General features: G+C 37.1%; 1 non-coding gene across 1 annotated transcript; it reads right to left on the reverse strand.

The window, feature by feature from the left end:
- Nucleotides 1-665: 665 nt before the first annotated feature.
- On the reverse strand, nt 666-772 carry LOC133780715 (small nucleolar RNA R71). The gene has a single exon (XR_009869534.1). It is a non-coding gene; the product is annotated as a small nucleolar RNA R71 (small nucleolar RNA).
- Between the last annotated feature and the right edge of the window lie 22619 nt (nt 773-23391).

A 23391-nucleotide genomic window follows, 5' to 3' on the forward strand; every position in this document is an offset into this window, starting at 1 on the left:
TTCTAACAACAAGTTTTTGGCACCGTTGTTGGGGGTTGTATTATTAATATCAATATAGTTAATGGTTAATCTAAAATGGTTTTTTTTTCTTCAAATTTTTTTTTAACTTGGTTCGTTGCTCAATTTTTTTATTTCAGGAACATGTTCAGTTTATGTGACGTCAAGGTGTTGCATTACTAGTGCTCGTTGATCCTGAGATTGAGAAGACTTGTAAGGAGAATCGTAAGAAGAAAATGTTGGAAGATAAGAATATTATGGCTTTAAATCTAGGAACTCAGGGGAATGAAGCTATTGGGGAAAGAAGTTTGAGGGACTATGTTCTCCCTACTATCTTAGGAGTGCAATCTTGCATCAATACTCCAACTATTGCTTCTAAAAACTTTGAAATTAAGTCGGCAATTCTGACGATGTTATGAAACTCTATTTAGTTTGGGGGCTTGCCCACAGAAGATCCTAATATGCCTATCACTAATTTTCTGGAATTTTGTGATACCTTCAAGATGAATGGGGTGACAGATGATGCAGTCAGACTTCGCTTGTTTCCATTTTCTCTAAGAGACCGAACGAAGAGTTGGTTAATTTTTCTTCAAGCCAACTCAATCACTACATGGGAGGTGCTAGCTCAAAAGTTCCTTGTCAAGTTTTTCCCTCCAACAAAGGCTGCAAAGTTGAGAGGTGAAATTAATAATTTCCATCAAAATGATGGGGAGTCTTTGTATGATGCTTAGGAGCACTTTAAGGAGTTATTATGGAAGTGTCCCAACCATGGAATTAAGAAGTGGATGCTGGTCTACAACTTTTATAATGGTTTATGTAGTACTACTCGCACAATCATAGATGCAACAGCAAGGGGTGCTTTCATGAGCAACAGTGCTAATGAAGCTAATGAACTACTGGAGGAAATGGACATGAACAATTGTCAATGGCCTAATGAGCGAGAGAACACAAAGATGGTAGCTGGGGTACTTGAATTGGATGTCATCTCTATGCTTGCAACTCAAGTGGTGTCCTTACAAAGCAGTTACAACAAAATAATATTTCAACTCAGGCTATGCAACTGGTGAATGGATGCGAAATGTGTGGGAGTGCTCATCCACTTAATATGTGCACTACAATGGATATGAATAACATGCCTATGGAACAAGTTCAAGTCATAGGTAATTTTCCAAGACCACCCAACAACCCTTACTCAATGTCCTTCAACCAAGGGTGGCGAAATCACCCTAACTTCTCTTAGAAAAATAATCAAGGTGTTCGACAACCATTCCAGCAGAATTAGCAACCATTCCAGCAGCCCCCTCCTAGATTTTACTAGTCATAAGCTAGACCGTCATAACAACCTCAAATGAAGTAACCTGAAGCTCAGATTGACATTTTGAATCAACTCATGTAACGCCCTGGATAGCCAAGACCATTACACTGTGTGTTTATAAAAGTGCTAGACTTGCTAATCAAGTCATTTAATTAAGAACGTGTTTCTGAAACTATAATGGAACTAGGGTTAAAAGATTTTGGTCATAAAAGTCACATTTCTTATAAATAACATTTCCTGTTTACACGAGATCCCAAAAAAAATAATAAGACTAGAACCATTTGTAAAAGATTCAGGAATTAAATATAGTATTAGCCATATTAAGGCAAAACAGACAATTAAGCAATCTCTGTCCTGATCCACTCCTCGGCCATGGAGACCGAACAGCTGGCTATGTACATTCAGCCCTGCAGCTCTCCATCTCAGGACTGGTCTAACTTGCCTTCGCCTTTACCTTTACCTGCACCACGCAGCACCCGTGAGTCAAGGCCCAGCAAGAAAACACAATAACAGAGCATAAGCAATCAACAAACAATCCAATATCTCATATCGCATATCATATTCTCAACCATGTAAACATTCAGAATAATCATGTATTTAGCATACTAAACATATCAACTCATATCATATATCAATTTACAAATGATAACTAGGGTTAGCGCCCTCAGGCCGCACCCTTCGTTATCCCACTGACTCAGGCCCGCTTAAACCGAGCTCAGTGAATATTAAGCTGTCCTCGGCTACCAGTGGCCAAGCCGCGCCCTGTGTGCAAATATTGTGTACAGCACCCTTAGGCTGCTATGACATGTCCCATGGCATAATACCATCATTGACATTATACAGATATCGGGAGCTCTTAGTCCCATCACAAACATATAACCGGGTGTAGTTTTCTTACCTTAGATTCACTAGCTTTGTTCACTTGATTCCTTGAGCACGATCCCTCTCGAGCCCTAGCGATCACCTAATCACAACCATAGATCAAATTCATCACCAAACCTCAAGTCCAAAACCTAGCCTCGGGACCAATCCCGAGCCCCCGGGAAGTCCTAATTCCACCAAACAGGGTGGTGGAATCGAACCCCGAACCCTTGGTCAAAAACCCTTGAAAATAACCCTAAAACCCCTTTCTGGAAATAGGGCAGTGCTACAGCGCTCTAAGGAGGACGCTACAGCGCTACAAGAAGAACCAAAATCCCCCAGAAAGCATGGCCTAGCACTACAACGCCCAAAGGCTAGCGCTATAGCGCTAGTCACAGACAGCCAACACCACATTTTCCCTTCCTGCGATTTCCCCGAGCCAAACTCAAACAAAACTTCTCCAAACCTTCACCAAACTTAAAAACAAGCTTATTAACACAGTCCACTCATCCCAAGCATCCCAAATACTCAAACCCCAATCACATCCATCCCTAATCTCAAAATTCACCATAGTTGCTCATAGACTTCAGAAACTCAGCAAAGACAATCAAACCTTCAAAGTTTAAAGCTTAGAATTTTGTGCCTTTGATGGAAATTTGACCTTAAGTTGCATCTAGACCTCCTTATCTTGCTCTTCCTCAATCCTTAGCTCCAACTTCCCTAGAATTCCCCACCAATTCAGCTTAGACACCTTAGTCAAAAATCAAAACCAGAACTGAAGAAACTTCAAAGTCTTACCTCAACCAAATGGCTTATCCTTGTTAAACCCTTGCCAAATCTTCAAGTCAGACCAAGAGCTCCTGCCTCAAGCTTACCCTGGTTTCCCCTGGGTTTCTGCTCCAAAATACCTCAAGAAAATGGTGAAGGAGATCACCAACCGACCCTTAGAAAAATAGCTATGTTTTCTTCCCTTTCTTTTCCTTCTTTTCTTTCTTTCCCCAGACTTCTATATTATTCTACCACTTCAACTAACATAAAGCCTCAGCAATACCTATCCCTTAAAAGCCAAATGACCATAATGCCCTACCTTTTAATCCCAAGTCTTTTAATCGACTTAGGGGCATTTTGGTCATTTTACCCAATTCCCGCTAATTTCCTCGAGTGTCTCTAATATTTACCGCTTACTTCCCACTACTTAATTAATCACCAATTATATTCCTCATTATCAAAATTAACCTCAATACATTCTCTAAATTCCCATTTATACCCCCAGGCTCACCCCGAGCCGGGTATAAATCCCCGCCGTGACTTTTCGCTAACTTGCTCACAAGGATCATCTTGATTCACCGGTTATAAATATATCCACATAATAATGTGGTCTCAACAATTATCACATATATACACAGTTATGCCCGCAACGGGCCAAAATTACGATTATGCCCTTCTAACCTATTCAGGGCCTACATGCATACTAATACACATAGTCATGCATCTCAAATATTCAAATAGTCATATAACATGCTTTAAATCATTAAATCACGTATTTTCCAAGTATGCCCTCCCGGCACACTAATCAAGGCCCTTAATCCTTATTAGTAAATTTGGGTCATTACAACTCATGACTGAAACAAGGGCATCTACCAAAAATTTGCAGACTCAGATTAGTCAGCTTGATAGTTTAATCACAAACAGAGCTTAAGGGGAACTACTTAGTTCTACTATTGTAAATCCTAAATAATGGTGTCAAGCTATTACCTTGAGAAGTGGGACACAATATTCGGGGCCAACAGCAGAGCAGTCAATTGAGAAGACTCAAGATCAACAAGCATCGAGCACAGTCGAAAAGAAAACCAGTGATGAGAGGGGTACTAAAGACAAATAAAAAAGAGTAGTGCTACCTCTAGTGAGTATATAGCATCACGTCAAGGTTCCTTCCCACAGAGGCTCCGTAAGAACAATCTTGATAAGCATTTGCAAAGTTCCTCTAAGTATTTAAGAAACTACATATCAATATCCCTTTTCTAGAGGCTTTGGACCAAATGGCTTGCTATGTCAAGTTCATAAAGGAGACATTATCTAAGAAACGTAAGATGGGTGATTATGAGATAGTGCCATTAACATATGAGTGTAGTGCTATCTTGCAGAGAAAGCTTCCACAGAAGTTGAGAGATCCAGGGTGCTTTACCATACATTTTAATATTGGGAACATTGATTGTAAGCATGGCTTGAGTGATCTGGGGGCAAGTATTAACTTGATGCCACTATTAGTTTTATGAAGACATGGGTTAGGCGAGGCAAGGCCTACTACAGTTACACTTCAGTTCGCAGATTGTTCTATTAAGCATCCACGGGGTATCATTGAAGATGTGTTGGTAAAGGTAGATAAGTTCATTTTTCCAGCCGACTTTATTGTATTAGACTAGAAGAGGATGAAAATGTGCCTATTATCTTGGGAAGGTCTTTCTTAGCTATGTGGCAAGCACAAATTGATGTTCAAATTGGAGAGCTTCGGTTGAGATTTTAAGGATTGAAGTGGTGTTCAATGTATTTGTAACATCTCAAATTTGCTAATAAGTCTTAGTGCCTTGATTAGTGTGACGGGAGGGCATAACTAGATTTATATGTGAAATTAATTGACAATATGTGTGATTATGTGGCATATATGGTTTATATGGTTATATGAATATTAAATCATGTATGTGTATTAAATATGCATGTGGGCTCGTTTTGTTAATAAGGACATATTCATAATTCTGACCCGTTGAATGTATAATTGTAATTATATGTGTTATGTGATTAAGATTACACTAGTATATGGATATATTTGCAATATTCAAATTGAGGCGATCCTAGTGAGCGAGTTAGCAGAATAGTCACAACGAGGTCAAATACTTGGCTCGGGGTGAGTGTAATGGCCCACTAATCTAGACTCTTGGACCATTATCGAACTATACATACAAATTCTTACTAAAACATACATTTGCGAAAATACCATAATTTATTATAAACTTGTAGAAACAAAGGTTACTTTCATAAAAATAAGTAGGATATGGGTACCCATTGTCTTTAAAACAAAAATAACTTAAAGTAAAAAGAGTTACATAGAAAATGCGGAAAATACATTTAAAACCATAAAAAAACATAAACAAGACTACATCCTCGAATCGAATAACGCTCGGCTCCTTGACTCCATTCACCATCGATACACATCCTCTAAGCGTCACGAATCTTACCACCTCTAAAGCTTATTTTCCTGCACATAAAACAGAAAGGAATGAGCCTAATGCCCAGCAAGGAAAATCTAACACATAATCATACACATAAATTTCATAATGAACGTAAAGACATATCATAACACATAATACACTTATTATAATGGCCATTATTACTTGGGGTCCCATAGACTAAACAAGCATATGCCCATGGGATTAGTGGGGTCCTACTAGCTAAGTAGGTCATATGCCCATAACCCATTTGGGGTCTTGTTAGTCATATGGGTCATATGCCCAAGCCTACAAACATACATACATAACATATTCATAACATATCATAACATAACACATAAGATAACATAAACATAAACGTATAGATTCTAGCCTATTTTCCTTACCAAAGTTACCGGGATATAATGGACTGAGTTGGGACTTTCGGAACACTCCTAAAACCATATGAGAAAGAGTGAGTCTTATGAAGAAGAAGAAATGAAAATGAATAGGAAGGCTAAACCATTAAAAGTCAAACTTACCAAACTTAAGTGCTCAAGAACTTAGATTCCCTAACCAAAATGAAGATTAAGGTTAGAGATTGAGTAGAAGACTATGAGAAAGAAAATAACATAATATAGAAATGAACTAGAGTTTTGGGTTTACCTCAAAGACTTGAAAGACCAATCTACACCTCAACCGAAATACTATAGATCCTCACTTCCCAAAGTGTTTGATAAGCTTATGATGTTTAAGCTTATGATTTTCCCAAACCAGGTGTTTACACTCTCACACTCACTTAACACTAGCAGCTTCTGAACTTAGAGCAAAAGGTGAATAATGGCTGGGTACTAGGTCCTATTTATAGAGTTTGGAGATGAAAAGATCTTGATTTTACTTGAATAAAAATAATGGCTTTTTAGGTGAAAATCATTTGAATAATCGTTCAGCAGAGGCTGAAGACTCGTTCAAAAGATGCTGGACTGTTGAAGAAGTTTGAATGGCTGAAAGGAAAAGAATTCAAAAGTGTTTGAAAACATGCTGGTGGAGGCGATATATCGCCCCCTATAGGCGATATATCGCTTGGACCACTGTTCCCGAGGCGACCGTGCATCGATTCGTGTTTTCCGTATCTACGTGTCGCGATATATCGCCCCCCATAGCTGCGATATATCGGCATACGCTGAATATTTAAACACGAAATTACACAATCTTAGCTAAGTTTGAATGAAGTAAACAGCCTTGACTAAGCCCTCAACGTATTCAAAGCTGCTGACTGACCCTATAACATTCAAACTTTACTCCTTATTAAATTTAATCCTAAAAAATACTTAATCCTTAATCACCATTCATAACATGTGCTTAAAATCCTATTGGTTGATGTATAAACCTTATAATATAATAAATATAATCCTTAATATCAGTCACATTAATCAAACCTTAGGTTATACTTAATATTCTTAAACTATAGATTAAACTTAGAAAATCTATAAGTACTACTATGAGTGTCCAAATAATTCCCGGTCTGAACCAAAAATCCACAGTTACAAAGATAATGCTATAAATACTATCATACTATTATCTATCTTAGCTAAGTAAAGTTCTTGGACTCTACAGTGAGCCTAGGAGTATTTGGGGAACTTAGTGCGTAGTTGAGATTTATCGGGTGATGGGTAATTATTTGAGTATGTCAAGACTAACTGGGATTCTTAAGTGTAATTTGATGATTAGCGGGAAATGTGGCTAATGATTGTTTTGCTCTTTAGGGCATTGAAGGGAAACTCTTGGATGAGGGGCATTATGGTCTTTTTCTAGCTTTGGTTGGACTTAGTTAGACTAGAAGCCCTTAGAAACTAAGGGAAACAGAACAATACTCTAAACTCCACCCATTCTCTCTCACTCTCTCTCTCTCTCTCTCTCTCTCTCTCTCCTCTCTCTCTCTCGTCCATCTCTCTCTCTTCAGCCCTTGGGAAGCATTTGAAATTTTTGGAGAACTAGCATGGGAATCTAAGAAGTTGAAGCTAGGATTAGGATTAAGAGATAGTTTGGGGTCGAAATCACTGGTGAGGTAGATTTGTAACCTGATTATGTTGTAAACTCTTTAATTAGTTCAAATTTTGACTAAGTTTTAACTCTAGCTTTGTATTTTGAGTTTTGGTAAGATTGTGGTTTAGTGTTTGGGGTAATTGTGGTCCTGATGATATTGTTGTTGAGAGTCTTGGACTCAATTGGGACTTAGGTTCAATTTTGGGTTGGGTTTGGAGAGGTTTTGACTCGTGGAAAATGAAGAAAACCCAGAATTTCTGGGTTCGCGGTGTCGCGCCGCGACACTATTCTTGGAGCACCACAACCCGCATGAATTGAAAGGCTAAAGGTGGTTCTTTGAACTACCTTAGCGTCGCGGCGTCGGGTGGGTTGTGCTGCGGTGCTTGCTTATGGAACATAGGGATTTCTCTCTCTGACTTTGTAGAGGGTCGCGACGCTTGAGGGGATGGGAGTGGGGGGCTCAAATAGAGGATTTTGGCCAAATGGGGCTTTTAAGCTCGGGAACTCAAACCTAAAGGCTCAGGAAGGATTCTACTACCTGACTTAGTAGAATTCGAGGTCTTGGAAGCTAATGAGCAATTTTGAAGCTTTTAATTAGTTTAGATCTTGATGATTATTTTTATTGCGTTGTGACTAGGTTATACGGCTATGGTTCGAGAGTAGGGATCGCGCTCGGGATCACCATACACTATCTGCACCATGGTTGTAATTGGGGCTCGGCCCCTGTTAATGAGTATGACTATGACTGTACTTATGATTATCTGGTTAGGCATGCTTGTATATGTTGCAACTGATTGTGTGTTGTGCAATCTATATGTTAGATTATATATGATTTAAAAGCTTGGCCTAAAGGCCCTGGGATGGCAATAAGCGCGTGGAATGCAGGCCTTTTGGCTAGGGAAACCTGGGAGTGCAATATGCACTTAGTTAGCCCGAACACCACCTAAATAATTAGAAGTGATGTCTGCACTTGTCTAACTCGTGGATTGTTTAAGTTGAACTATGTGTTTGTTTGAGAAAGGTTGTTATTTTTAAGCTTGTTGTTTATATTATGTTGCTTATTTGAATCTGTTGATTTAAGTTTTCTTCTGAGCCTTGGCTCACGGGTGTTATGTGGTGCAAGTAAGGGAAAGGGGAAGCTGGACCAACCATGAGTTGGAGAGCTTTAGGGGCGCCGTTTACATTTGCAGCTGCTCGACCGCCACGGCCGAGGGTTCATGAGGAACTAGAGTCAAACCTTAATTTTTCCTCTTAGGTCGACTTATGTTGTAATAACTTTTGGTAGTTGTAAATGCTTTGTAAATATTTATTTTAGGATCCCATGTACAAATTCAAACTTTTAAATGAAAATCATTATTCCTATGATCAAATTTTTTAAACCCTAATCCTTTAATTATCCTTAGTTACAAGTTTATATCTAAATGACTTGGTTAGCAAGTCCAGCATAATTTAAAATGCACAGTGTAATGGTATTGGCTATCTAGAGCGTTACAACTTGGTATCAGAGCGGTCTAGGTTTAAGGGTTCCTGAAGACTGGCTGGGCATGTACACTCGTCGCTAAAGAGAAGTTCGACTCAGGGTTTGGTAACTATATATGTTGTTATGTGCGTTTAACTACTTAAATAAGATATAAATGCCTTATATGCATGTTTATTAGGGAGCATGAGATATTCTAATAAGGCCTGGCCCTTGAATACTATATGTACATGAAAAGACATGCTTGTTAGTATTAATATCGTATGTTACTACTATTGGAATGAGTGTTAGCATTGTGGTTTCATATAATTGTTAAATTGTTGATGTTGGACCATGGGGTGACTTTTAAAAAAAACATGTTATCATTGCCTGATCAGCCGAGTTGTTGATTGCAGATATATATGAAGAGTTATGCCTCCAAGGTGATCAATTCAAATAGTTGGCACTGAGATCAAGGCTATAGATGATAACGAGGATTAAAACCCTCCGCTTGTCCCTGAAAACTGGCAGCAGATGTTATGGTGTGCCTTGTAAACAGTGTTAAACTCGCTAATCGAGTCATTTGGCCAAAATCATGTAACTAAGTATGATTAGCAGTTTAGGGATTTAAAAAATTTGGTTAAGATGTAACGTTTCATTAGAACATTTATTGTATACATTGGGATCCCAAAAATATAATTTAAAGGTTTATTACAACAAAATATTTGCAACCAGCCGATCTAAGCGGCAAAACAGGGTTTAACCCTAGTTCTTCTCCCTCAAACCTCGGTCGTGGCGGTCGATCAGTTGCATATGTACACATCGTCACCTAAGCTCTCCAACTCAATGATGGTCCAACTTTCTTTTGCCTTTACCTTCTCCACATAGCACCCGTGAGCTGAAGCCCAGCAAGAAAACTCAATATGTTCATGAATAGTCATATCATGATATCAAATCATATCTGGCATGCCTAGCAAACATAGCTCTATTCAAGCATGCAAATAAATTCAAACAATGTTGGGGAATCGAGGATAAAAAATCCTTCCCTCCTGATTGGATGACTATCAAGTCAATCCTAATCAGATGAGTGATTTAACACTAGAGGTTCCGGTAAACCATACTGAGTGACCGACAAGAAAGTCATTACGGGGCTCAGCACCCAAAGCCATGCAAATGATTATCAGAATGATCATATAGAGCTTATAGCCCTAAACAGATGAGTGAATATCACTTTGAGGTTCTGTTAAACCATACTGAGTGACCGTCAAGCAAGTCACTTCAGGGCTCAGTGCCCATAGTTTTGTAACGAAACTGTTACCTGGGCTTTCCTGCAATGGCTCCAATCAGATGAGTGACTGATGGGTAGTCACTAGCTTAAACAGATGAGTGACTGATGGGTAAGTCACACAATTGCTTTTAGTTTTCATCGAACTTGAGGCCGGTCTGGCATTAATGCTCTTGTTGAGTCATCTAATGCAGAATGTTGATTAGATCTAATCTTTTATCGGCTCTGCGTTCATGACGCTTATGCGTTTCTGGCTCCCAGGTCGGTAACACACGACCAATGCCAAATCTGAATGATCAGGGCCATGCACAAGTAAGCAATGCTACCAAACATATATCATATGTCAAATATCCAAATATAGGGCATTCAACATGCTTACTTAACAATTTCTAGCATAATTAGAATCACGCATAAACACAGAGACTCAAGCTCTGAACAGTCTCATATTCAATATTCATGGCATGCCCTAATCACATGTATCTTGTGCATCACATGCATCACATTTAAACATCCAACATGCCTCAATAATAACCATTCATATCATATACATAGGGTGCAGTTTTCTTACCTCGGGTTCGAGCAAGAATTAGTAAAAGAATGACCCTTGAGAACGATCAATCCTTTGATCCTTTAGCGGTCACCTAGTCATAACCAAATATGGAATCCCATCAATAAAATAAATCATAAAAAGGTTTCTAATCTAAAACCTCACTCCCGGGATCCATCCCACACTCTCGGGAATCTCAAACTACCAAAACGGGGTAAAGGAACCCATCCCCGAGCCTTAAAAGTAATCCTGAGCCCTAAAAATAGGTTGCTGGAAAAATGCACTAGCGCTGGGGCACTGTCCCAAAGTCAGAGAAGCCCAGAACCTGCCCTGCCTAGCGCTGGGGTGCCATCAGCATACCAGAAAATTTTCTGGTCTTCTCCTCTACGATCCCCCTTGAAAACCAAGCATCCAAACCAATCCCAAACTTCTCCCAAACATCAAATCGAACCCCTAAACTTCATCTACATTACACCCTCATCAAAACCCACACAAACTTACACAAAAACTTCCATGAATTCTCACCACTAACACCTCAAATTCTCAACTAAAAACTTACTAGAAAAATAGAGTATAGCTTAAATTCATGGATGTAATCTTACCTCAAGCTTTATTTAGACCCCCTTCAATGGTTGAACCAAGGTCCTAAGCCCATAAGTCTTGCTCTCCTAGCTTGGATCCTCAAATTGGCTCTCAAAAATTGAAAGGAAGAAGGAGAGAAGAATATGTACGGGAGGGAGAGATGAGGATGATAATGGTGCTCTGTTTTTACACTTCCACAGCCTTGTAATGGCTTATATCAATCCTAGGGGTGAAAAGACTAAAATACCCCTAGGTCAAATAAAGGTTTCTAAAGACTCCCAAGGGTAAAATCGTCATTTCCCGCCTATCTTGTTAATTATAATTAACACCCTCCAATTCCCGATATTCTTGATATTCTCAAATGCCAATAATTCATATCTCACTACCCTTTAATTCCCGACAACGTTCTAATCATCAAATTACCCCGAGACTCACTCCGAGCCCCGAACTTAATCTCGTTATGACTAGACCGAAAACTTTCATTCCATGATCGTCTCATGCCAAATGGCTCGAACCAATCCACATATAATGTGGTATTATTTATAATCTCAAACATGCACCAAAATACACAATTATGCCCTCAACGGGCCAAATTACCAAAATGCCCTTATATTTAAAAATGAACCCATATGCTTGCATTTACCATCATATAATAATATAATTCACATAAACATGCATATAATCATTAAATAGCATAATAAATCAATTATGGCCCTCCCGGCCTCCTAATCAAGGTCCTAAACCTTATTAGGAAATTTGGGGCCTTACAGTTGATGTGGTAAAAAGAGGATGGAACAAGTTGGAAGTCTCTAAGCAAAGGTCTGTGGTTAAAAGTGGTATGTGAAAAGTGTGTCATCGTTTAAAAAGGATTTTTAGTGAGAAGATTCGAATGTTACATGAGCAAGGTAAAGTTCCACTAATTTACAATAACAAGAAATGAGCGTCCACTCATGACACTATGGCTCTCAAGGATGTGAGGGGTGGACTTGATCCAAGTTGAAATTGAAGAGGAATTCAACGTCCAGCTAAATGACATTAACGCCGACGCTATTTGGGAGACATCCCAAGTTCTTTTTAGTATTTTGTTCTTTTATTTTAATTGGACAATTATTTTTATGTTTGGTGTTAAATTTTTATGTTGTTTTAGTTTTTCTTTATAATTTTTTACTTTTAGAATTTAGATTGTAAATATGCATGCACAAATAGAGAGTTAAGGCATTTCGCTAGTGCCTAGGCGTTGCGACGCCCTAAAATTTAGCTGCGGCGCGCATCCCCAAGATTGAACCCAGAAATTGACAAGGGTCAAGGCACTTAACCCCTTGTGCCGCAGCGCTACTTCGAATTTTACCCTAAAAAGCTTTTCTCTCAGATTTTTTTTCCTATTCTTTCTAAAGTTCTCACCATCTCTGAAACTTTTCACCTCCAAACTCCATTTTTTCAAGAGAAATCTTCAAATCTTCCATGAAATCCTCATTATTCTTCCTATAAATCTTATTTCAACACTTCTTCACCATCAATTTATCCTACATTACCTTTAAAACCCATTTTCTTCATCTTCATGCCCTAGTTTTAAAATTTGGAGGAATCATAACACTCATTGGAAGGATTGAAGAGATTCAAGTTTCATTCATCAACTTTTTATTTGGGTAAATAATCTTCCTCTTTATTTTATTTTTGTTTGTAGTGATTGATGTTGTTTATTGTGAGAGAAAAGGGGATATTTTGAATTTTTGGATATTGATTGTTGATTTTGAGTTGGAAGAAAGATTGATGTGTGTTACCTTAGGGATTTTGAGAAGTATGTGGTGTGTTTACTGTTTTTGGGAAATAGATATCAAGGGGAGGTGTTGCCCAAATTTTTGTCGAATTTGAGTGTTGAGCAATATAATGGGACCTAAGAGATCTAGTAGTGGTGTGTCATCTTCAAGGGGGCGGTTTCTTTGGATAGGTCAAGAATTGTTAGCAAAAAAGCTCAAGAGATACATGAGAAATTAAGGAAGAGGAGTTTGGTTCCAGAGCGAGGAATGGACTACCAGAATTTGGCTTATGATGACCCGACCTATGAGCCTATTCGAGTTATACTTCAAGACAGAGGTTGGCATTCATTGGTAAATGTTCAGAGCATTCCTAAACCAAATGTTTAACACCCTCACTTATTTTAGTTAAAACCATACCTGAGGTGTTACGTTTTAAACGAGTTTTAGGTTCGTTTACGGTCTAGATTTTAGGAAGGTTTTCATTAGTTTAGGGCTATTTTATTGCAGAATTATGCTTGTTTGTTCGTGTTTCAGGTTTTTGATGCTAAGATGGTGAAAAGAGTATAATGAAGTGAAAGTGGAAGAAAATGGAGTTATTTTGGAGAAAATCCAGTCATTCGGGAGCAAAAAGTCCAAGTAATGTTTTTGTGGATAGCGCTACAACACTATCACAGTGGCGCTACAGTGCTAGAAAGGCGACCTTAGAGCTGTTGTTTCTGTCAATAGTGCTACATCGCTACAAAACTAGCGCTATAGCGCTTGAATGTTCTGAAGAGTAGCGCTACAATACTAGCGCTACAACGCTAGTACATCAAATTTTGATGGAATTTGGCTCTGTATGTAGCATTACAATGCTCAAAACCTAGCGCTACAGCGATATCGACGCGGTTTTGAGATCTTAAGCCACTTTTAGAAGGACAAAACGGTATTTTCACTTGGGAGCATTGGAAAACTATTTAAGGGACATTATTCTGCGAATTTTTGAAGCAGTTTTAGTTTTATAAACCCTAGATCTAGAAAAGACCACTGTAATTAGATTTTTTTTCTGGTTTATGACTTTCTATATTTCTTCTTCATCTGAATTCTTTAGGTTATTTTCTATGAACAATTATTTTAATTTTATTTTCATTATATTATCTATGAGCTAAATCTTTTATCTAGGGATTAATGTAGTCACTTGAATTTCAATTTAATCTTATTATGATGTTATATTGATACTTCTTTTCTATTCTAATCTATATAATGTGTGTTTAATGCTAGTAAATACTTGATCACTATTTGCTTGATTTAATGATTTTGATTCAAAATTCGAAAGATGAGAATTGAATGTGCTATCATTATATAGACATAGGTTGCATATTGGACGAAAGTACATGTATGACTTGTGTAGTAATTAGGTTTCCATGCTTAATGCCTTCTATATGTTTAAGTTTATCACAGAGATGTAGAAAACCTGCATATAGGCTGAGATCTTATATCTTGAAAAAGAATAGGAATCGATTATGTTAACCTGCTATTAGAATAGGAAGAAGAGATTTAGAATTGATTAGTAAAATTAATAGAATGAAAAGTTGATGAAATTAATTCCTAGGCTTTTTATTATTGATTTTTAATTCGTTAATTTATTATTATGTTTACAGTTATTTAAATTGATTTCAGAGTTTAGAATTATTCATCTTTATTTTAATCACCAAATAGAAAGCGAAAAACAATTATTGGTAATTGGTTAATAGTCTTTGTGGGACGATCTCTGTTCTTACAGACTTTATTACTTGACACGACTACGTATACTTGTGTCCAGATTTCACAGATCAATCATAATTACTTTCAACGGAAATCTGGATTTTTTTTTAAAGAAAACTTATTTTACATTATTTACATTATAAATCAAGTGTCTCAAAAATATTATAGATAAGTATTAAATAACTCAATTTGTTTTCAAAACATAACTTCACACTTTATTACAAACATACACACTGATAAATTGAAATAACCCACAAAAGGTCAATATGTTCATATGTACAAATCAGGGTCAAGATCATGCTTCAGCTTTCCTTTGTCATTCCCTCATTTCTTTCTCTACCTGCAACACAAGACAACTGTGAGCCTAAAGCTCAGTAAGTAAAGTAATGCATGCAATGCTAATGATTACTCAATGTCAATGGACATACACAACTTATTTTTAAATTTTGGGCCCCTTAATATTGTGCACACTGTTTGATTAGTCCAATACCTTCAGGGCTTGTTACACATATAATATAAAATCCCATGGATTCTCCTCCAGCTAGCCATCACCACAGTAGGGCGCATTAAAATCCTTATTCCATCGTTGCCCCGTCGAGCTCAAGAGTTAAGGCGGCCAAACATTGTGGTGTCAATACATATAACAATAACTCATATGGAGGAGAAATAAAAACGGGAACATGGCAAACAATATAATTAGTTCACTAAATCCTAGCCCAAATTATTGGGCTGCCACTATGAGCCTAACTATAGGCCTCCATTTACACTTATTTACATTCTCATTTTCCTTTTCAAAATAGTGGCATTGAACTTAAACTTCTTATTACAATTTACTTTTAGGTTGCATAAAACTTGCCAAGGCGTCACATAATATACCATCATAATATCACGCATAGTCTTATATCATACAATAATTCACCATATCACTATTATGCCATGCATACAAATTTATGATGAAGTGTCAATGTATGCTAATACCACTTACTCACAACATATTCATATAATGCATAATTTCACATAACATGTAATTCTTGTTTTGCAGTTGAGTACTTTACTTATCTTCTGTCCAAAATATATTTCACCGTGTAACAAGTGGTGTCTTAGGTGTTGATGTGCTTATCCTGACAATGGCATGAATATCACATCATAATGATGCCAGTAAGGCATTGAACTATCATTTAAAATATCCATAAAACATTATATCAAATTTCATATCCAAATCATGCCTAAAATGTCTTAAACAACTTAGATCGAGCGTTAGATTTATCTTAGACACTTGGAGAAATTTTGACAGAGCTTGTAACGACCCAAATTCGCTAATAAGGCTTAAGGACCTTGATTAGCATGCCTGGAGGGCATAATGGAGATTACGTGTGATTTTAGTGATTAAGATGTATAATTATGATTTAAAGCATGTTATATGATTACTTGAGTACTTGAGATGCATGACTATGCGTGTTTGTATGCATGTAGGCCCAGATTAGGGTAGAAGGGCATAATCGTAATTTTGGCCATTAAGGGCATAACTGCTTTGATATATGTGATAATTGTTGAGACCACATTATTATGTGGATATATCTGCGATCTATGACTCGAGACGATCCTAGTGAGCTAAGTAGCGGAAAAGTCATAGCGGGGATTTATACCCGGCTCGGGGTGAGCTCACGGGTGTAAATGGGAATTTAGTGGATGAGCTGGAGATTATTGTAACATTGAGGAATGCTATTGGTGATTAATTAGGTATCGGGAATTAAGCGGGAAATAATAGAGACATTCGAGGAAGTAGCGGGAATTAGGTAAAATGACTAAAATGCCCTTAAGTGGACTAAAGGATTAGAGTTAATTGGGAGGGCATAAAGGTCATTGGACTCTTAAGGATGGGTATTACTGAGGTTTTAAGTTAGTGGAATTTATAGAATGTCAAGGAAGTCTGAAAAAGAAGGGAAAAGGAAGAGGGAAAACAGAGAGAGTTTCTCTAAAGTCGGTTTACACTTTCCTTCATCTGTTTCTTGAGAATTTCTGGAGTAAAGCTTAGAGGAGAGCTGGGATAACTAAACATCAAGGATCTTGACCTAAGACTAAGGAATTGACAGAGGTTTAGCAGGGTTTCACCAACACTTGAGGTAAGGTTCTAGAGTTCATCCATTTCTGTTTCTGGTTTTTAAGTTGTGGTGCTTGAATTGAATTGAATGGAACTTTGGGGAATTCAGGCTTAGGGCTGAGGAGTAGCAAGCCAAGGGAGCCTAGGGATAGCTTGTGGGCGAAATTCTATCAAAGGTATGAATTCTAAGCTTTAGTTCTGATGTTCAGCTGGTTTATGTTGGGTTTTAGAGTTTGGAGGTGGCTATGGTGAATTTTGAGTTTGTGATTGCATGTGCTTGGATTTTAGATGGTTAGGGTGTTTGGGATGAGTGGAGTGTGGTCATGAGGTTGTTTTTAAGTTTGGGTAAGAGTTGGAAGAGGTTTGGTTGAGGTTGGCTCGAGAAAATCGCATAAGGGAAATTTTGGGTGTTGGGCTGTCTGTGACTAGCGCTAGCCTTTGGGCGCTGTAGCGCTAGGCCATTTTGCTGGAAGGGTTTTGGCTTCTGTCTGTAGCGCTATAGCGCCCTCCCAAGAGCGCTGTAGCGCTACCCTGCCTTCTGAAGGGGATTTTAGGGTACTTTGCAAGGGTTTTTGACCTAAGGTTTGGGGTTTGGTTCCACCACCTTGTTTGGTGGAACTAGGTCATCCCGGGGGCTCGGGATTGGCCCCGGGGCTAGGTTTTGAACTTGAGGGTTGATGTTGACTTTGGCCATGATTGTGTTTAGGTGAGCGCTAGGGCTCGAGTGGGATCGTGCTCAAGGTGTCGAAGGATTAAAGCTATTGAATTGAAAGGTAAGAAAACTGCACCCGAATGTATGGTTGTGAATGGGACTAAGTGCTCCCGAAAGTTGTATTGTGTCATCGTTGGTATTATGCCAAGGGACACGTATAAGCGGTCTAAGAGTACCGCTCATGAGTTTAGCGCACGGAGCGCGAATTGGCCATTGAGTGCCGGAAATAAAAGGATAACAGAGGGAGCTGCCTGTGAGCGCTAGCCCTGGTTATCGTCTGTGCATTATGTATTTGATGAGATGCTATAAGTGTAATTCATTTGTTGCTAGTTGTTCATGCTCTGTTGTTTCTATGTTTTCTTGCTGGGCCTTGGCTCACGGGTGCTTCGTGGTGCAGGTAAGGGCAAGGGCAAGCTGGACCAGGCCTGAGGTGGAGAGCTCCGAGGTGAAATGTACATAGCCAGCCGTTCGATCACCACGGTCGAGAAGTGTGTCAGGACAGAGATTACCTAACAGCTCGCTTTTGCCTTAGTATGGCCAGTTGATGTATCTAAACGTTGTAACTTTTGTAAATGGCTTTTAAACTGTCAATTTTGGGATCCCATGTACGTAAACAATGTTTAGTAATGAAAACGTACTTTTGAGACCAAAACACTTTTAACCCTAGTTCCTCTACTATTTCAGTAACACGCTTTTACTTTAATGACTTGATTAGCAAGTCTGGCACTTTATAAACACACAGTGTAACGGTCTTGGCTATCCAGGGCGTTACAGAGCTTCCCCTTAATTTTAGCTATCCCCAAATGTCAAAATTAATCAGTAATCAATATCAATTAACCTACCATAACCACAAATCCCAAATACCAACATAATTCATCACAAAGTTATCATATACCGATTTTGATAAAATTCTAATTTCCAAGATCATCACCCAAATTAAATTAGTCTCCACGTCTATTCAAACATTTATAAACATATCTACCCTCTTATAAACTCAATCAAGTAACCAAAAATCAGTTTGTACTCCAAGAACCACAAAAACCTCATAAAACACAAAATTTCACTTACCGAACAACTTTTTGGTGAAAACAATCTCTTCTAGCTTTTCTAAACCTCAAACAACTTGGAAACCACCAAGAAATATCTTAAAAAGGATAAAACACCATAGATAAGCTCTCAGAAAAATTAAAAATTGTGGTTTAACTTCTAAGTACAAGAACTTACCATAAAAAGGCCAGAACTATGCTTAATCCACTTCTTTGGCTTTGATTTCACTTGGATCTCCTTAGAATCTCTTAAAGCAGCCAAGAAATGTTTTTTTGATTTCTTTTCTTTCTGTTTTTCAGAGTCTTGGTCGTGGAAATAAATAAGGTTGATGAAAATCCTTTATTTTCAATGATTTGGCCTTATTGTATCAAAATTTGACATCTTTCACCTTATCATTTCACCTTTTTACTTATGAAAATCTTATCACTTCAATAATTTCAACTTAATCATCTGCTAGTCCCATTATCCTTATGTGTGAAACACTCACACCAAACCTTAGGTCCATATGAGTTCATACCCAATAGTTATGCTTACCCGATTGAGCGTAACGCACTTATGTTAAGCTCGTTTTGACTTTGTGTCAACACTACTGATTACGTATACCTCCCATCAAGACTTGATCTAATGGTTCTAAACCATTTTTACCTCATCAATGAGACCTTAATCATACCTCAATTATATTTGGTAAATCTACTAATACTCAATTTTACACTGAAATACTAGTAATCGACATTGTACTATTTTTCACCGCTTAACATATTTTGCCTTCTATGTCTCACTTTTCTCACTTTATTTCATGCCTTCTCCATATTTTTCATCCTTCCTATATCCTGAGCACATCAAACACCCATAAAATACAACCCAAACGCCACAAGGTTAATAATGTTGAACATACACATAGGCATCATATACACAACTTTGATACTTATACATGAAAACACTTATAAGAATATGCATATGCTCAAATTATACATACTGAATGATATGTAATGCAATGCAATCATGTGATTATTGACTATATTATATTAAAATAATATGGGTGCTACAAAATGTCTCTTTGGTGTATGAGTTTTATGCAAATTGACCTGAGCAAGAAAAAAATACATGTTTTGTGAGGGGGAAGAGGGTACCGGTTAGTGTTGGGACATTTAACAATTTTTACGAGCTTCAGTCTTACCCGGATGAGCAAGATATTTGTAATGCATTCTTACGCACTTAAATTAATTATGAGGAGATGGAAAAGTTCATTGGTTGTCCTGAGGCTAGGGTTACTTATACTCATGATGAGCCCAAACACATGTATAGATATCAGCTTAACCGATTAGCTCGTGCGTTCCTATATTTTGTGAGTGCTTGGTTGATCCTTTCTTCACATTTTTCTGATATTTCCACGGACCGATTGCTTATGGTTTATGCAATCATGGAAGGGATGAAAATTGATTTGGTAAACATATTAGAAATAGTATTGGGTTTATTTATTGGCTCACAAAAACTGGTGGATTGGGGCATGGTTCTTTTATCACGGACCTGTGTGAAACTTATGGGGTTTCGGTGCATCAGACTGATGTTAAGGGACAGGTGCAAGGTATTATTACTAGGGGTGTTATTTATGGTTATTTTGAACCCATAGCATCTTCTGACCAAGAGCAACAAAGAACACGCATCGTCGACATGTGGAGACTGCTCAACCAGAGGATGCTTGCACTGCAGAGGAAAATGCAGATGTTTCTATGGATGAGGATCCATCATTGGCAATTGGTGGACCGATTAATCCTTATTCCCTATACACACATGATCTGCTGAACTATATTATTCAGCAGAACAATCACATGCATCAGTATTGGAGTACAAGGAATGTATATGAGCATACTCATGTTGATCAACATAATGCGTTGATTACTCATTGGAATATAAATGAATCTCCACAACCTTACTTTTAGTATCCTTCGGAGTTTCATCCTTATCAACAGCAGCCGCCTCCTCCACCATATTGATGTCGTGGTTTGGTAAGTTTTCTTTTCTTTTTATATGTTTAACATATTGGAGGAAATTTGTTATTTAAGTTTGGGGGAGGGATTACTTGGTTTTGTTTTGTTTTAGTTGTTTATAATTATGAAGCAAGTTGTTTTGAAGCCAATGATACTTATAACCATGTGATGTGAGTGATGTTTCTAGAACTATGTGGATCTGTGTGCTTGGTGAAATTAATTTAGTGAATATCTTTTATCTGAGTTTTAATTACCATGAAAGCCTTGATTAATAAATTTCTTACAATCCTTTAATATATGCATGTTAAGTGGGTTTGTATAGTTGTAGATCGAGATTTGAAGAATGTTATAGAACTTGCATAGTTTGTTGATTGAGCTGAAATTGGAATGATGCATGTTTAGGAAGAGGATTTAAGTAATTCTTTGGAACAATGAATTATGAAAGCATATGAAATACTTGGTTTTGATGGAATGATTTGGAAGATTTGACATGTATATGGTATTGTGATTGTGTGTTATTTATTGGTTAAGGTTAATTGGTGTAGGAAAGATTGAAGTTGATTATTGAATTGATTTTACTGAAATTCTGGATGAAAAGTAGTTGAAAATTCTGAGCTTGTATTGCATGGTTTCATGAGGTGGAGGTTTGCTAGGTTATAATTTGATTCATGTTTTTTGTTAGTTGTTTTAGAAAGTGTCAATAGTTTTACTCGAGGATAAGTAAAAGATAAGTTTGGGGGAGATTGATAGAGTAGTTTTTATAGTGTTTTAGATAATTGTTTTAGGGAATTTTTGAGCTTATTTAGTTATATTTGTGAAGTATAACGCTTTTGTTGCCTTTGTTTATTAATATTTCGGGATTTATGGAAGAATTCATGAAAAGACCGTGTTTGGCCCTGAAAAGAAGCAAATTGGCGAAAATCGGACATTTGAACCGCGGCGCTATGATGAAACAGAAAGTTGAAGATTCTGGGCAAACGAGGGTCGCCTTGCTACCTTTGAGAGCCACGGCTCATTGATTAGAGACTTTGAGCTGTGGCACACCAGAATTAGAGCCACAACGCTTGTTGAGTTAGAAACGAGACGGACTTCGGTTCCTAGACACAGGCCGCGGCGCTTCATTAGAGGGTCGCAGCGCCTGAGGTAGTCAATGTGTAGATTAGGGCATTTTAAGCAGGGGAAAAAGTGAAATTTCACGTTCAAAGCACAAACTACTATTTAAGCAACATTATGAAAATTTCATAAAGGGGGACGCTAAGGAGAGACTCAAGGAACACTCTGTAGAGGCAAAAGCGTGGAGATCAACTAGTTCTATTATTCTTTTTCTTCTTCTTCTTTTACTTTCTCTTGTAGTGATGTTTATATTTAGTTTGATGGATTTGATTATGTTTGGCATGAACTAATTTTCTTATTTAGGGTGTTAATGGATTCTCTTGAAACCTTGTGATTATCTAATGCAGTTTTTATGAATTTCCTATCAATATTGTGAATTGTTTGACTTGTGTTTAATGCTTGATCACCATTTATATGATTTTAACCTGAGATTTGAGAAGTGAATGATAAATATGCTATAATCAAATAATCATAGATTTATATTGGACGAGAGTACCCGTATAATTTGTGTAGCTTAGGGATTATGTTTTTAATGCCTGCATTATGTTAGTTTACCACAGAGATATAGGAAATTGCTTATTGTAAAGAATTATAAGTCCTAGTAAAAATATAATTTACAATTGTAATCTGCTATCACAATAAAAATAGGAATTTTTAAATTCACATTAGACAGGCATAGATGGATAGTTGATAAAATTAATAACCCTAATTCTTATTCCATTGAATTAATATATTTATTGTTTAGTTATCTATTGTTCTAATCAATTGTTTGTTTCTTTTAGTTTAGTAAATTCTCTATTAATTATTTGTCAAATCAATTAGAAATAAAGATTAATTCTTGGTAGTTAGTAACAGCCTTTGTGGGAACGATACTCTACTTACTATTTTATTACTAATTACAATTACATATACTTGCGTAGTTAAAAATTCTTACAACAAAAACCAAGAATTTTCGTTATCTAACACATTTTTTTTATATAGAAGACATTATTTCTCATGTTATGTTTTTGTTAAGAATGAAGTATTGTATTTTATAATCTATTATTATATATAATTTAACTTATATTACTTATAAATTATATATACTTAGTATTATTAGCTTGTTAAAATCATAATACCTATCCCTAAATAATATATATCTCTCTAAATTATACTATATATATTATGATGCACGTGCTACCAACTAGTATACAAAAAAAAACAAAAAAGTACAATAGTAAACATGACTAAGAATATTGTTGTCGCGGTGTATCACTATTGACTTGCAGCGGATTGGATTGTTGAGCAAAGCTCATGCCAAATCCATGGCAAACATGGGGAATACCCCAAATATGAGAGACTCTCAAAATTCTATTTCAAAATATTAATTCTAAAGTCTTCTTACATTCTTTCCACTAGGCTTATATAGCCATTACAATAAAACTAATAAAATGACAAAATAATAAAAAGGCAAAATATAACAAACTAAACTTCTAGAATATTCTAAATACATATATACTACATCATTCACCCTCTATGAAAGAACTCGACCTCGAGTTCAAATTGAAACACACAAAAGGTTGCATAAGGATTCTATTGAAGCAAACAACATCATTGTTGAACTTGTGAGAGTGGTAAACCCCAACTGAAAAGTCTCTT

The sequence above is a fragment of the Humulus lupulus genome, chromosome 5, assembly GCF_963169125.1.
Source record: "Humulus lupulus chromosome 5, drHumLupu1.1, whole genome shotgun sequence".
NCBI lineage: Eukaryota > Viridiplantae > Streptophyta > Magnoliopsida > Rosales > Cannabaceae > Humulus > Humulus lupulus.